The following is a 13,218-nucleotide window of genomic DNA, read 5'->3' on the forward strand; positions in this document are numbered from 1 at the left end:
TTTTACTTCAGTTGTTGTGAGATATGCAATGTCATGTAAATTGTTTCGCTAGACGTCCAAGGACCACTGATCTGTTTGTAAATGAGAGGTGTTTTGTTGATTAGTTATTACAGAAACGATATTTAGAGATATCGTGAGAGAGTGAAGCCACATAATAAGCTGCATAGCTGTAACATGGTAGTAAAACGTGGTGTTTTATTTATTGTAAATGTGTATTATCATTAATTAAAAAACTTTTTCGGATGTGAGACAAATACTGTCCCAGAATGTGCAAGCAGTTGTCACTACAGTGGTGATAAGAACTACATCACAGTATTCTGGTTCCCAATGGATATGGACTTGCATAGAACAATTCCAAAAAAAGGCTGGATAATTCCCAAGAGATCTGTGGTCTGTGTGAAGAGTTTTGAATAAGAGGAAATGAGGAAGGTACCCAAGGGCTCAACTGAAATTATATGAAGGTGCAAGATCAAATCTTCCCAGTCCATCAAAGCATATAATTAAACCAACGTAAACTAAGGATGGGAAAGACCCAAACAAGAGAAGATTGAAGTAAGTTTAAGGTCTTCTTAAGAGAAATTAAGAATGGCTTAAGGAAAAATTGATTAAAATGTTGCAGAGATGCGAAAAAGTAGAGCCTTCTTAGACATTTTGGCGACAAACTACTCAAATTTAGCTATATCCAAATAATCTCCTACATTGTTTCCATATATCTGCTTTTAGTTTTTATCTGTTGGATTTTCTGATTAAGAAACTATGATAAAATAGGATAAGGTAAAAAATTATAACAGTTTCAAACAACACCATGCAAAACATTATGACTCCATAAAGCTATTAAAACACGCACCATAGAATGGTGCGAATAACACAACTTTAAAAGAAAAAACTCATAATTTTAAAAACAAATATGGTATTGTAGGTCCATAGCTTGGTATTCCTATTCTCTCTGCAGAGGGAGGTCAATACAAACAGCATTCTTAATCATATTATTATTTATATTTATTGGTCTTTGGGGTGAATAGGGACATGTCAAAATCTGTTCTGGATCTAGGAGAATAAGAAACTCTTCATAAAAAGATTTATTCAGTAAAAAAACTAAAAATATTGCATGAAAAATGGTCTTTATTCTGCTTTACAAATAAAAAGGTGTTGTTTCTCTAATTAAATATTGTAACATTGAATTTTTCCCGAGGGCATGCAGCTTTACTGTATGATTACATGATGATGGCGTCCTCTTGGGTAAAATATTCCGGAGGTAAAATAGTCCCCCATTCAGATCTCCGGGCGGGGACTACTCAAGAGGATGTCGTTATCAGTAGAAAGAAAACTGGCGTTCTACGGATCGGAGCGTGGAATGACAGATTCCTTAATCGGGCTGGAAGGTTAGAAAATTTAAAAAGGGAAATGGATAGGTTAGAGTTAGATATAGTGGGAATTAGTGAAGTTCGGTGGCAGGAGGAACAAGACTTCTGGTCAGGTGACTACAGGGTTATAAACACAAAATCGAATAGGGGTAATGCAGGAGTAGGTTTAATAATGAATAAAAAAATAGGAGTGCGGGTAAGCTACTACAAACAGCATAGTGAACGCATTATTGTGGCCAAGATAGATACGAAGCACACACCTACTACAGTAGTACAAGTTTATATGCCAACTAGCTCTGCAGATGACGAAGAAATTGAAGAAATGTATGACGAAATAAAAGAAATTATTCAGATAGTGAAGGGAGACGAAAATTTAATAGTCATGGGTGACTGGAATTCGAGTGTAGGAAAAGGGAGAGAAGGAAACATAGTAGGTGAATATGGATTGGGGCTAAGAAACGAAAGAGGAAGCCGCCTGGTAGAATTTTGCACAGAGCACAACATAATCATAAGTAACACTTGGTTTAAGAAGCGTGAAAGAAGGTTGTATACATGGAAGAACCCTGGAGATACTAAAAGGTATGAGATAGATTATATAATGGTAAGACAGAGATTTAGGAACCAGGTTTTAAATTGTAAGACATTTCCAGGGGCAGATGTGGACTCTGACCACAATCTATTGGTTATGACCTGTAGATTGAAACGTAGATTAAAACGTAGGCTGGCAATGGCAAGGAAAGCGTTTCTGAAGAAGAGAAATTTGTTAACATCCAGTATTGATTTAAGTATCAGGAAGTCATTTCTGAAAGTATTTGTATGGAGTGTAGCCATGTATGGAAGTGAAACATGGACGATAAATAGTTTGGACAAGAAGAGAATAGAAGCTTTCGAAATGTGGTGCTACAGAAGAATGCTGAAGATTAGATGGGTAGATCACATAACTAATGAGGAAGTATTGAATAGGATTGGGGAGAAGAGAAGTTTGTGGCACAACTTGACCAGAAGAAGGGATCGGTTGGTAGGACATGTTCTGAGGCATCAAGGGATCACCAATTTAGTATTGGAGGGCAGCGTGGAGGGTAAAAATCGTAGAGGGAGACCAAGAGATGAATACACTAAGCAGATTCAGAAGGATGTAGGTTGCAGTAGGTACTGGGAGATGAAAAAGCTTGCACGGGATAGAGTAGCATGGAGAGCTGCATCAAACCAGTCTCAGGACTGAAGACCACAACAACAACAACATTGAATTGATGAACTGGTTTTTTTGTATTCTGTCACAGATATTGTCTTTAAAAATGCCCATCTCTTTGAAGCTACAAATTGTTCCGCAGTAGTAACAGAGTGCTTTAGAACAACATCTCTTTGAGTAAAGAATGATTCCTTATCTATTTAATTTACCTTTAGTTTTCAAAGAAACACTAACATATCCTTTGTCTTTTAAATAACAAGGTTTATGTACAAAAAGGCTATGCCATTGTTCCCTGACTGCTCACATAACAGTTGCAACACAGGTGGCCTAGATGAATAGGCCACATCAGCAAGCACCATCATAGGACCTTTGAGCACACACCTGGCCAGCAGTTGCAGCAGGCTCGCTAAGAGCTTGCCATTCTTGCAGACCTACTTGCTTTGAATGGTCATGTGTCCACAAATAGGTTTGGGAGTATCATAGCACCTCCACCATATTTAGGCCATAGCCCAGCGGTGCCAGTGCAGTTCTTCCAGATGAGTTCTTGGGCCAAGTGCTGGCTGCTGCCACATTCTTCAGTTCAGAGACTCACCTGGAATCGTGGTACAACCAGATCTCCTATACCCACTTTCCATGCTGAGACTTTTCGCTACATGGAACAGCCATGTTTGAACTATACCAAGACTTGGCCCCTGCAGTGTGAACTTTGTTATTTGGTATGTCACTGTGCTATGTGACTACATTTTCAATTTGTGAATATAGAACATATTATTCAGGTTAGCCTTCGCCCAGTTAAGTGTTTATTGTGTATCTCTTTCCTGAGACTCAGAATAAACAATGAACTATCAATTTTGTGAGGTAAATCAAACACCAGGAGCCTTGAGTTTACATGTATTTCAATAAGCTTGTTATTCATTGTCTGTCTGGGCTTTAATTTATGAGCAACTCCAGTGATGCAGAAGACACCATTTGGCAATGAGGTGTTTGTTTTTTGTGAACTTCGTTTCCATTTGTATACTAAACTTCAAATAGTCTATGTTACTTTGTGTTTTCCAATTTTCAACTGAACTGACATTCTATCGTAGCTACTCCTATGGACATGGCTGCCCAAGTTTTACTCTTTTTCCAGAACATGCAAAAGACTCAAGACTAATGTTAGAGAAGATGGACACCATCACCATAACACTTCACGAACTTTCTAACCACATTGATTCATTGGTGAAAGTACTTCAATTGGCGGCCTGAAATTCCTAGCACTTGACAAGAAGGTCCAAATGTGGACCAACTATATGGTCCAATTTCAACAACACTTCCTGGCAGTAACTTTGTTTAAAATATGCCTCAATTTTTTTTTCACATCCATCAACTGACATCACCGGATTTGATGTCCTATTATTTCCATCATTGAAGCCCTGATCTTTAAGGCACTCGTATGTCCCTTTTCTGCTACATGACAATCTTCACAAGCCACAATGTCTGCACAATGAAGGCACCCTGATCCCCATTGCCAACAGTCAGTGGGCCCCTTTCATAGTAATCATTGAGAAACCAAATGGATCACTAAAGATTCGTGGAGTGACCAGTGCCACCCTCAACACCCATCGATATCTACCCCTATACCTACAGTGGATAATACGACATGCCTTGCTGGAGAGAAAGTTTTTGCAAAACTTGACTCATGATATGCATACCTGCAACTTCCATTGGACGATGCCTCCATCCAATATCTTGGTCACCAACACACTGGAATTTTACAATATAATTAGCTCCCTTTTGGTATTGCCAGCACACAAACCATATAACCATATTCCAACGCTAACTAGAGTACCTTACATGAGACTTTCAGGAATGGCAAATTACTTGGATGATCTCATTGTTACTGTGAAGAATGAAAAGGATCTTTCCAACAACTAAGACTCCTTCTTTGACATGATGCAGTAGGCAAAACTAAAACGCAATAAAGGAAAAAGTTGTTTCTCTGTGCCACAGGTAGAATATCTGCATCATGTGTTCAGTGCATCAGGAATACCGCCCAACTCTCAATATGATGAAGCTATTCTCAAACTCCCAGTACCCACAGATGCTAAACAACTCAAATCCATACCTGGGCAACTTAATAATTATGGAAAATTCATCCCTAAGGCGGTAGCCATTGCTGAGTCAATCCATCAGGTCCTGCACAAGAACATTAAATGAAACTGGGTCCCTGCATGTCATAGTGCTTCCTGCAGTCTTAAACAAGCTATCCTCCACCCAGCTTGTCATATGGCCTACGATCCTCCTAAGCCTTTAATAGTGGCAGCAGATGTATCTGACTATGGCTTGGAAGCAGTCACTTCCTACAAAATCAATGGTATGGAACGCCAAATTATGTTCGTTTTCAAGTTACTAATGGAGATGCAGAAAAATTACAGTCAAATCGAGAAAGAAGCCCTCACAACCATCTTTTCATTGAAGAAATTTTACAATTATTGGTGCAGAAGGTAACTTACATTACTATTGTATCCTAAGCCTCTGTACCAGTTTTCAATTTCATTTCAAATATTCCAAACAGGATGGCATCCCACCTACAGTGATGGGCGTCGTTCTTTTGAAACAGTGCTATGACATACAGCTCAACATGTCAACAGAGATATCCTACCAAGATCTACTGAGACAGGACACTGATTTCGACACTGCCCAAGACGTCTGCCTTCACATGGACACTGAAGCAGAAAAGGTGGTGGCCATCTGGCCTTTGGACAATGCAGTCATTTCACTAACCCATCGACCAAATGCTGGCCAGTTCTGGACCAGTTCTTGGGCTCATACTACCCATCCCCACAGGAAGTGTGTAATCCACCACAAAACCCTGTGGCAGCCCATATTGCTCACAGTTGCCTATTATGCGTTCTATCACTCACTGCCCCCCTCCCCAGTGTTCAAACTGCCATCGATATTACCTGCAGGATGAAGTGTGGACACTATTTTTTTCTAAATGTCGTCAACACTGGGTACCAGTTCACGTAACGCACCATTGGAGCAAAGCATTGGTGGAAGTCCAACTCCAGGATGGCTCCAAATGCAAGAACATATCAACCCAGTGCAGCCTCAAAAGACATCATCTGGCCAGACCAGATACCTCCCACAATCTTTTGTTCCAGAATTTGACATCTCAATGCCCAGCGAGTACCAGTCACATCCATAACTGGCCTTGTGCCATAGGAACCAGAGAGACCAGCCTGGCACCCACTCCAATGGACATCTGTAGCAGCCCTCAAGGTTTACTGCTCCTGCAGGCCACCATTAGTGGGACCCCCAACCTCTGGGCCTGTGAGATGTGATGACATGATCTTTCATCTGTGGGGAAAGGGATACGTTGGGGCTCTTTGCCATGCTGCATAACAGCAAGGCATCATTGGTGGCCTTTGCCACTAGCTGCTGGGGTCATGTCAGCTAGCACCATCACAAGAACTCTGAGTGCACATCTGGCCAGCAGGCTCACCAGAAGAGGTGGCCATCCTTGAGAACCTACTTACTTCCACTGGGCTACATGTACATGGATATGTCTGACAGTATTAGGCACCATCACTATATTTCGCTGGCGCCTGGCAGTGCCAGAGTATTTCTTCCAGATGAGCTCCCTGGACGAAATTGCTGACCACTGCCAAGGTTCTTGAATTCAGAGACTTGGAACTGTCATGCTGGATCTCTGATGCCCACTGTTCCTGCCAACTCCTTGCTATGTGTAGTAGCAAGCAGATGTCTGCAGGCCATGCAAAGACTAGGCCAGTGCTAGTAGACAATTATGAATATTGGTATTTGGGCCATTGTCATGTTCTGTTATTACACTTCTGATTCCTAGTGAATCCAGAACTTGCACTTTGGTTATTCAGTTTGGCCTTCTTCCATGTAAGTGTGTATTGTGTATCTCCTTGCTGAGAGTCAGACTAAATGGCGAACTTTCAATTTTGCAGTGTTTATCAAACTCCAGGAGACTTGAGTTTGTCTCTATTTTACAAAATGGCTGTTTATTTTCTACCTGGGCTTCAATTTTTGGGTACCTCAATCGGCATGAGATACATCACAAACAATCTAATTCACTGCTTACCAGCATAATATCCTTGTCAGGTGGTTCTTCATTTTTATCAAATTCTTGTTTTTTTTCTGAAGGTAAAAAAATCAATTTTTCATTACTGTCTTACCTGAATATTCACAAGATGAACTTTGTTTAACGAGTTTTGAATTTTTCTTTTTTCTCATATCTTGATTAGAGGTGCTAGGCACAGTTACTGGTACTATCATCAAACTGATCCTCATTTTCTGGCACTGCATAATCTCTGACAGTTACACTTTTCCCAGGAGGTACATTGAGTTTGCCCTCTTCTTTAGCATCTAATTATGTCCAATACTTTTAATAGTCCTTTTAAATGAGTAACTATGCCCTTAGTAGACACCTTAACATTGTCAGCTGATCAACTGAAGTCAGAGCTAGTTTATGGAAGCATCTACAGAACTGGATTTCGACTTACAAAACAGAAAATCCACCATAACATTTTCTTATTTTAAAGACACAAAAAGCTTCTTTGTCAGACACAGAAACTTATCTGTCAGAACTGAAGATTTATTTCTCCCACGTATTTTTCCCACTTTTTCAATAGTACTCACCTTGTGATCTAATGTGATTTAAAAGTGTCATTTCAAATGGCTGGACTATGTAGGTCGATTTGTGTGGAAGAAATATGAATTTAATATTATTTTCTTCACAAAGCGTCATTGATCTCAATGACAAGTGAGATGACAAATTGTTTCCAATGAGGAACTGTGTTTCATCTAATTTCTTGTTGTAACATCAGTCTTCTGACTGGTTTGATGGAGTGCACCACGAATTCCTCTTCTGCACTAACATCTCCATTTCAAAGCAGCACTTGCACCTTAGTCCTCATTTATTTGCTGCATGTATTCCAGTCTCTGTCACCCTCTTCAGTTTTTACCTTTCCCTCTAGTACTCTGAAGCTTATTCCCTGATGCCGTAGCACATGTCCTGTCACTATATCCCTTCCTCTTGTCAGTCTTTTCCATATGTTCTTTCTTCGATGATTCTGTGGAGAGTCTCCCCATTTCTTACCAGTACACCTGATTTTCAACATTCTTCTCTAGCACCACATATCAAACGCTTCGAATCTCTTCTGTTACGGTTTTCCAACTGCCCACCATTTTCTGCCACACAATGTTGCGCTCCAGGCAGACGTTCTCAGAAATTTGATCCTCAAATTGAGATCTATGTTTGATACCAGTAGATTTCCCTTAGCCATGAGTGCCCTCTTTGCTTTTGATAGTCTGCGCTAGTCTTGCTTGTGTCGTCCCTCATGGTTTATTTTGCTTCCAAAGTAAGAGAATAATTCAATTTGGTTACCACCAATTCTGATGTTAAGTTTCTCTCTGTTCTCATTTCTGCTATATTTCATTACATTTGTCTTTTTCCAGTTTCCTCTAATCTGTCCTCCTGAATAAGAAAACCTCTTTCCTCAAAACAAAGGTGTCCATGATTACAGTACCAGGTCAGACAGTGACATACATGTTAATCATTGTAACACTACATTATGCCAAAAAGGTGTATATCATGCAGGAACAAAACTTTACAACAGATTACCAAGACATATAAAATCTCTTCCTGAACTACAAAGCTTTAAAAATTGTGTGACATCCTACCTTCTGAAAAACTGCTACTATTCAATCTCACAGTACCTTATGCAAGAAAAAATGTTATTTGTATCTTTGATTGTAGAAATAAGTTATAAATATACAGTATTTCAAAAATTTGTAATTATTAACTGTATAGATCCAACTTGCCATAAAAATTTATAAAACGTAAGTTTGACATTTGAAAAACCAATAGCTAAAAAGGTTTTCTGTCCAATATCCTGTGTACAATATATGTACTGAAAAAGAGATTTATATGGACAAATAAATAAAATAAATAAATGTTAATTCCACTTTTGAACGTTTATTTTATTTCTGTCATTTCTTCTTCGATGTACAGATTGAAACGTATGGGTGAAAGGCTGCATTACCGTTTTATATCATTTTTAATCCGAGAAATTCGTTCTTCGGCTTTCAGTATCATGATTCCTCTTGGTTCTTGTACATATCGTGTATCACCTGTCTTTCCCTGTAGCCTACTCCTATTTTTCCAAGAATTTCCGACATCTTATACCATTTCACATTGTCTAACGCTTTTTCTAGGTCGACGAATCCAATGAACGTATCTTGATTTTTCTTCAGTCTTGCTTCCATTATCAAGAACAAAGTCAGAACTGCCTTTCTCTTGTGCTTCACCTTTCCTAAGGCCAAACTGATCGTCATTTAACAGACCCTCAGTTTTCTTTGCCATTCGTCTGTATATTATGCTTGTCTGTAGCTTGGATTCATTAGCTGTTAAGCTAATTGTGTGATATTTTCCGCACATATCTGCCTTTGTGTCTTCGAAAATATGTAGGTGATGTTTTTTCGAAAGTCTGGAGGTACATCGTCAGCTTCATACATTTAGAAATTCAGATGGAATGTATCTATTCCTGCTGTTTTATTTGATGCCTAGTCTTCCAGAGCTTTTCTAAATTCTGATTCTAATGCTAGGTCCCATATGTCTCCCATACGTCTCCCTTATCGTCTCCAGTTTCTTCTAACCAGCCATCAGTCAAGTCCTCTTCCTCATATAGTTTCGGCGTACTCTTCCCATCTGTCTACTCTGCGTTTAACAGTGGAATTCCTATGTCAATCTTAATGTTACCGTCTTTCCTTTTAATTTCGCCGAAGGTTATTTTGGCTTTTCTTATCCTGAGTCAGTCTTTCTGACCATCATTTCTTTTTCTATTTTGTCACATTTTTCGTGAAGCCATTTCACCTTGGCTTCCCTGCACTTCCTGTTTATTTCACTGTTAAGATACATGTATTTCTGTGTTCCTGAATTTCTCTGATCATTTTTTCATTTCCTTCTTTCGTTGATCAACTGAAGTATTTCTTCTGTTACGTATAGTTCATTCGCAGTTACCTTCCTCACACCGGTGTTTCTCTTTCAAACATCTGTGACTCCCCATTTTAGAGATGTTCATCCCTCTTCAAATTCATTATCAAAGTTTCTACAACTTCAGAGAACTTTAAACACATCTCATCATTCCTCAGTACTTCAGTATCTCACTTCCTTTCACAAAGATTCTTCAGTATGATTCTCTCAAACTTCACTCTACTCATCATCGTAACTAAATTATGATCTGCACCTGGGTATGCCTTGCAGTCCAATACTTGATTTCGGAATCTCTTTCTTACCATGATGCAATCCATCTGGAATCATCCTGAATCTCTTGGTCTTTTCGAAGTACACATTTTCCACTTGTGATTCATGAACAGAGTAATCGTTATTCCCATCTGAAATTTATTACAGAACTCAATTAGTCTTTCTCTCTCGTTCTACTGTATGGACCATATTCCCCCATAATCCTTTGCTCTATTCCTTCCCCTACAGCTGTGTTCCCGTCCTCGATCATTTGATTTTCATCTCCCTTTACATACTGAATTACTCGTTCAGTATCCGTATATAATTCCTCTATCCCCTTATCTGCATCCTACGTCGGGACGTATATTTGGACTATTGTTGACGGCATTGGCTAGCTGTCGAATCCGAAGAGAGGAACGCTGTCATTAAACTGCTGAGAGTAGATCACTTTCCGCCCTACTTCCCTATTCATAACGAATCCTACTCCCATTATACCACTTTCTGCTGCTGTTGATATAACCCTACGCTCATCTGACCAGATCCTCGTCTTCATTCAATTTCACTTCACTGACGCAAGTATATCTGGACTGAGCCTTTGCATTTAGCTTCTCAGATTTTCTGGTTGTTTATGCCAAGATTTTATATACTCTTGACACAGCAGCTAAAGCCTGAATAATACATGTTGGTGAAGTAATGTGCCTCGGTTTTCTGCTTCAGTACACAAAAAGACCCTCTCACAAGTGCAATGCGCGTGAATAAAAAGGCACTACAACGCCTCTATTTATCTTTCAGACAATGGGTACATTCAGTACATTAGGGGTCCCTCTCAAAAAGTCCCTAACAGAGACATTAAATCATACCAGACGTTGGTATATTGATAGTGTCTCTAGGCTCATACTGCGGAGAATATGCAGACTATAATGCGTCTACCTTGCCTCTAGACAGTATGTGCATAATATACGTTAAGGGATCGTCAGGTAAGTGCTGTGCACCTGAATAAGTATATGATGTAATGTATCTATCTACCCTCCAGACAAGGCCTGCATTCACTATCTATCAAGCCTGTAGGATAGTTGCGTCAGTTCTCGCCTCGCCACTGTAGTGGCAGGATGTTATTGTATTGGCTGGATCGATAGGATATGGTTCCCAGAAACATACAAGGTAGATGTGCACGCATCTCACCACCCCTGCCCCGCCCACAGTGAAACGCTGCACTGCCTGAATTCACTTCAATTTTTTCTTATTGTCAGCCGTGTACTGTATGTGTGGTCAATCTGGAGATGGCGGCAATGGACGTAGACTTCCCACCTGAATGGTGACATTGCTAGTATTTATCTAAAATATTTTGTATGTTTTGTGTTCATGTATAGGCATGATATAATGATTTTTTTATGTTACAGTTGACAGCATATTGTCACCACTGATTAAACATCCCAAAGAATATAGTAGGCAGATGGGTTGTTTTGGATGACTGAACCACTACCACTAAGCAGTGAGGATTGAATTCATAAGTACAGGTCTTACATATATATATATATATATATATATATATATATATATATATATATATATATATATATATATTTCTAGAAAGCTTGGATAATGGTACAGCAATGTCTGAATGGATCGACATCACAGTTCAATTAGGTACAGATGCCGAGTTTATAGTAAGCAATATACTCAAATTTGAGACGCTTGATGAGGAGATAAAACTGGTGAAGACCAATATCGACATTGTTGGAATCCTAAATAGGTACCAAACAACTATTTACATATGCACATGATTCTTATTTATGTTCTTTGTTTCTTTTTCCTTGGAATCATCGCGCACACGCAACACTTATCTATTGCGGTTTTTCTTTTTTTTGCATAGGAATGTTGTAACCATCCATATGTGGACTTGTGGCAGCAGACACTCAGCCTGGACCATCCACAGCATGACCACCGCAGCCTGGACCGTCCACAGCACGATCGCCTCGTCCTGGTTCCTTGATGGCTTTCCGACGTCGTTACAATCGCCTCATACTGCCCTGTCGATGACTCCTACGTAAAATAATCAACTGGATAGCAGCAGTTTCTTGGCCCATCCTACTAGGGTTGACAGTCATCAGATACAGTGCCTGCCAGCTTGAACATGGTCAGTTCTTGCAGGATATAGCTAGAAAACTATAGCTAGAAAACAAGGCATTATTGTTGTCCAAAATGTAATGTATGTTTGTATTGTATAAGATATATGTAAGTTTCGTGGTCACTTCTGGCTTGTGAAAGAAACTGCATGAACGATGCACAGTGTACAAGCAAATACCAAACAGTTAATATCTATGGTACTATAACTTTGATGTTATTGACTTTCCTCTAAAACTCCAGAACATATGTGAATTTGAGAGGCAGCATCAAGGTATACCTATTCACTTTTATTGCGTGGGTGGAAGCAAGCCAAGGGATTGTAAGGTCGTATGGTTCCTTCACTTCTCCAATTTCGCTGCTCAGCACTAGAGCCATGTATATTTGCTACTGTTCTCTCATGTCCTGCCGTATTGCCTCCCAAATAGATATACATGCTGGTACACAACATATTTACCCTAGATGCCTGAATCCATTTTATACAAGCGATCCGTTAATGAAGTGTGTGCTGGATTGCTCTGTGCAGGACCCAATACACGTGGATATGTCTACCAAGATGAAAAAGTTCATAAAATTTAAGAAATTCCACCAGCTTGAGTACGTTCATTTTGATGTCTATAATGATTTTAAATGTCTCTTCATTCCAATGGCTTGAAGTGAGAATGAACCCACTGCCTCCCCTGCTACCTTCATAGAATCATATGTACAGTATGTGGTGGGGTGTCAGGTTCTTTGTACATAAAACTCAAGTCTTAATCATTTTTAATCATACGCCAGTCAAAGCTCGAACGGCTTTTAAGTTGATTTATCACAACAACATTTCTATTGACAAATTGCAGAAAATGAAGCATGATATAAGAAAACAATTTGTGGGCTGCTATTAGATAACAAAGCTGGAAGTCCATGTAGGGATGATAGTAATCTAACTGGCAAGTTCCATGGTGCAGCACATAATGCATGCAACCTGAAGTGCCAACTACCATGACAAATGCCAGTTTTTTCACGATTTCAGCGAGTATGATACTCATTTCCTTCTTGAACACTTGGGTGATTTTCGTTTGCAAAATGATCAGGTTAGTGTCCTCTTTGAGAGAACGGAGAATGTATTTCCTTTTCAAAGCAAATCACCAAGAACATTACACTGCACTTCGTCGACTCGTTGTGATGTATGTCTGCACCTCTTCAGAAACTTGCTGAGGAGGACATGTAACCGACTTTAGCTGCACATCCCAATGACACAAAGGCAGCTTCAGCTCGTGATGAAGAAAGGGCCCTTCCATATGATAATC

This window comes from Schistocerca piceifrons, chromosome 3 (assembly GCF_021461385.2).
Source record: "Schistocerca piceifrons isolate TAMUIC-IGC-003096 chromosome 3, iqSchPice1.1, whole genome shotgun sequence".
Classification (NCBI taxonomy): domain Eukaryota; kingdom Metazoa; phylum Arthropoda; class Insecta; order Orthoptera; family Acrididae; genus Schistocerca; species Schistocerca piceifrons.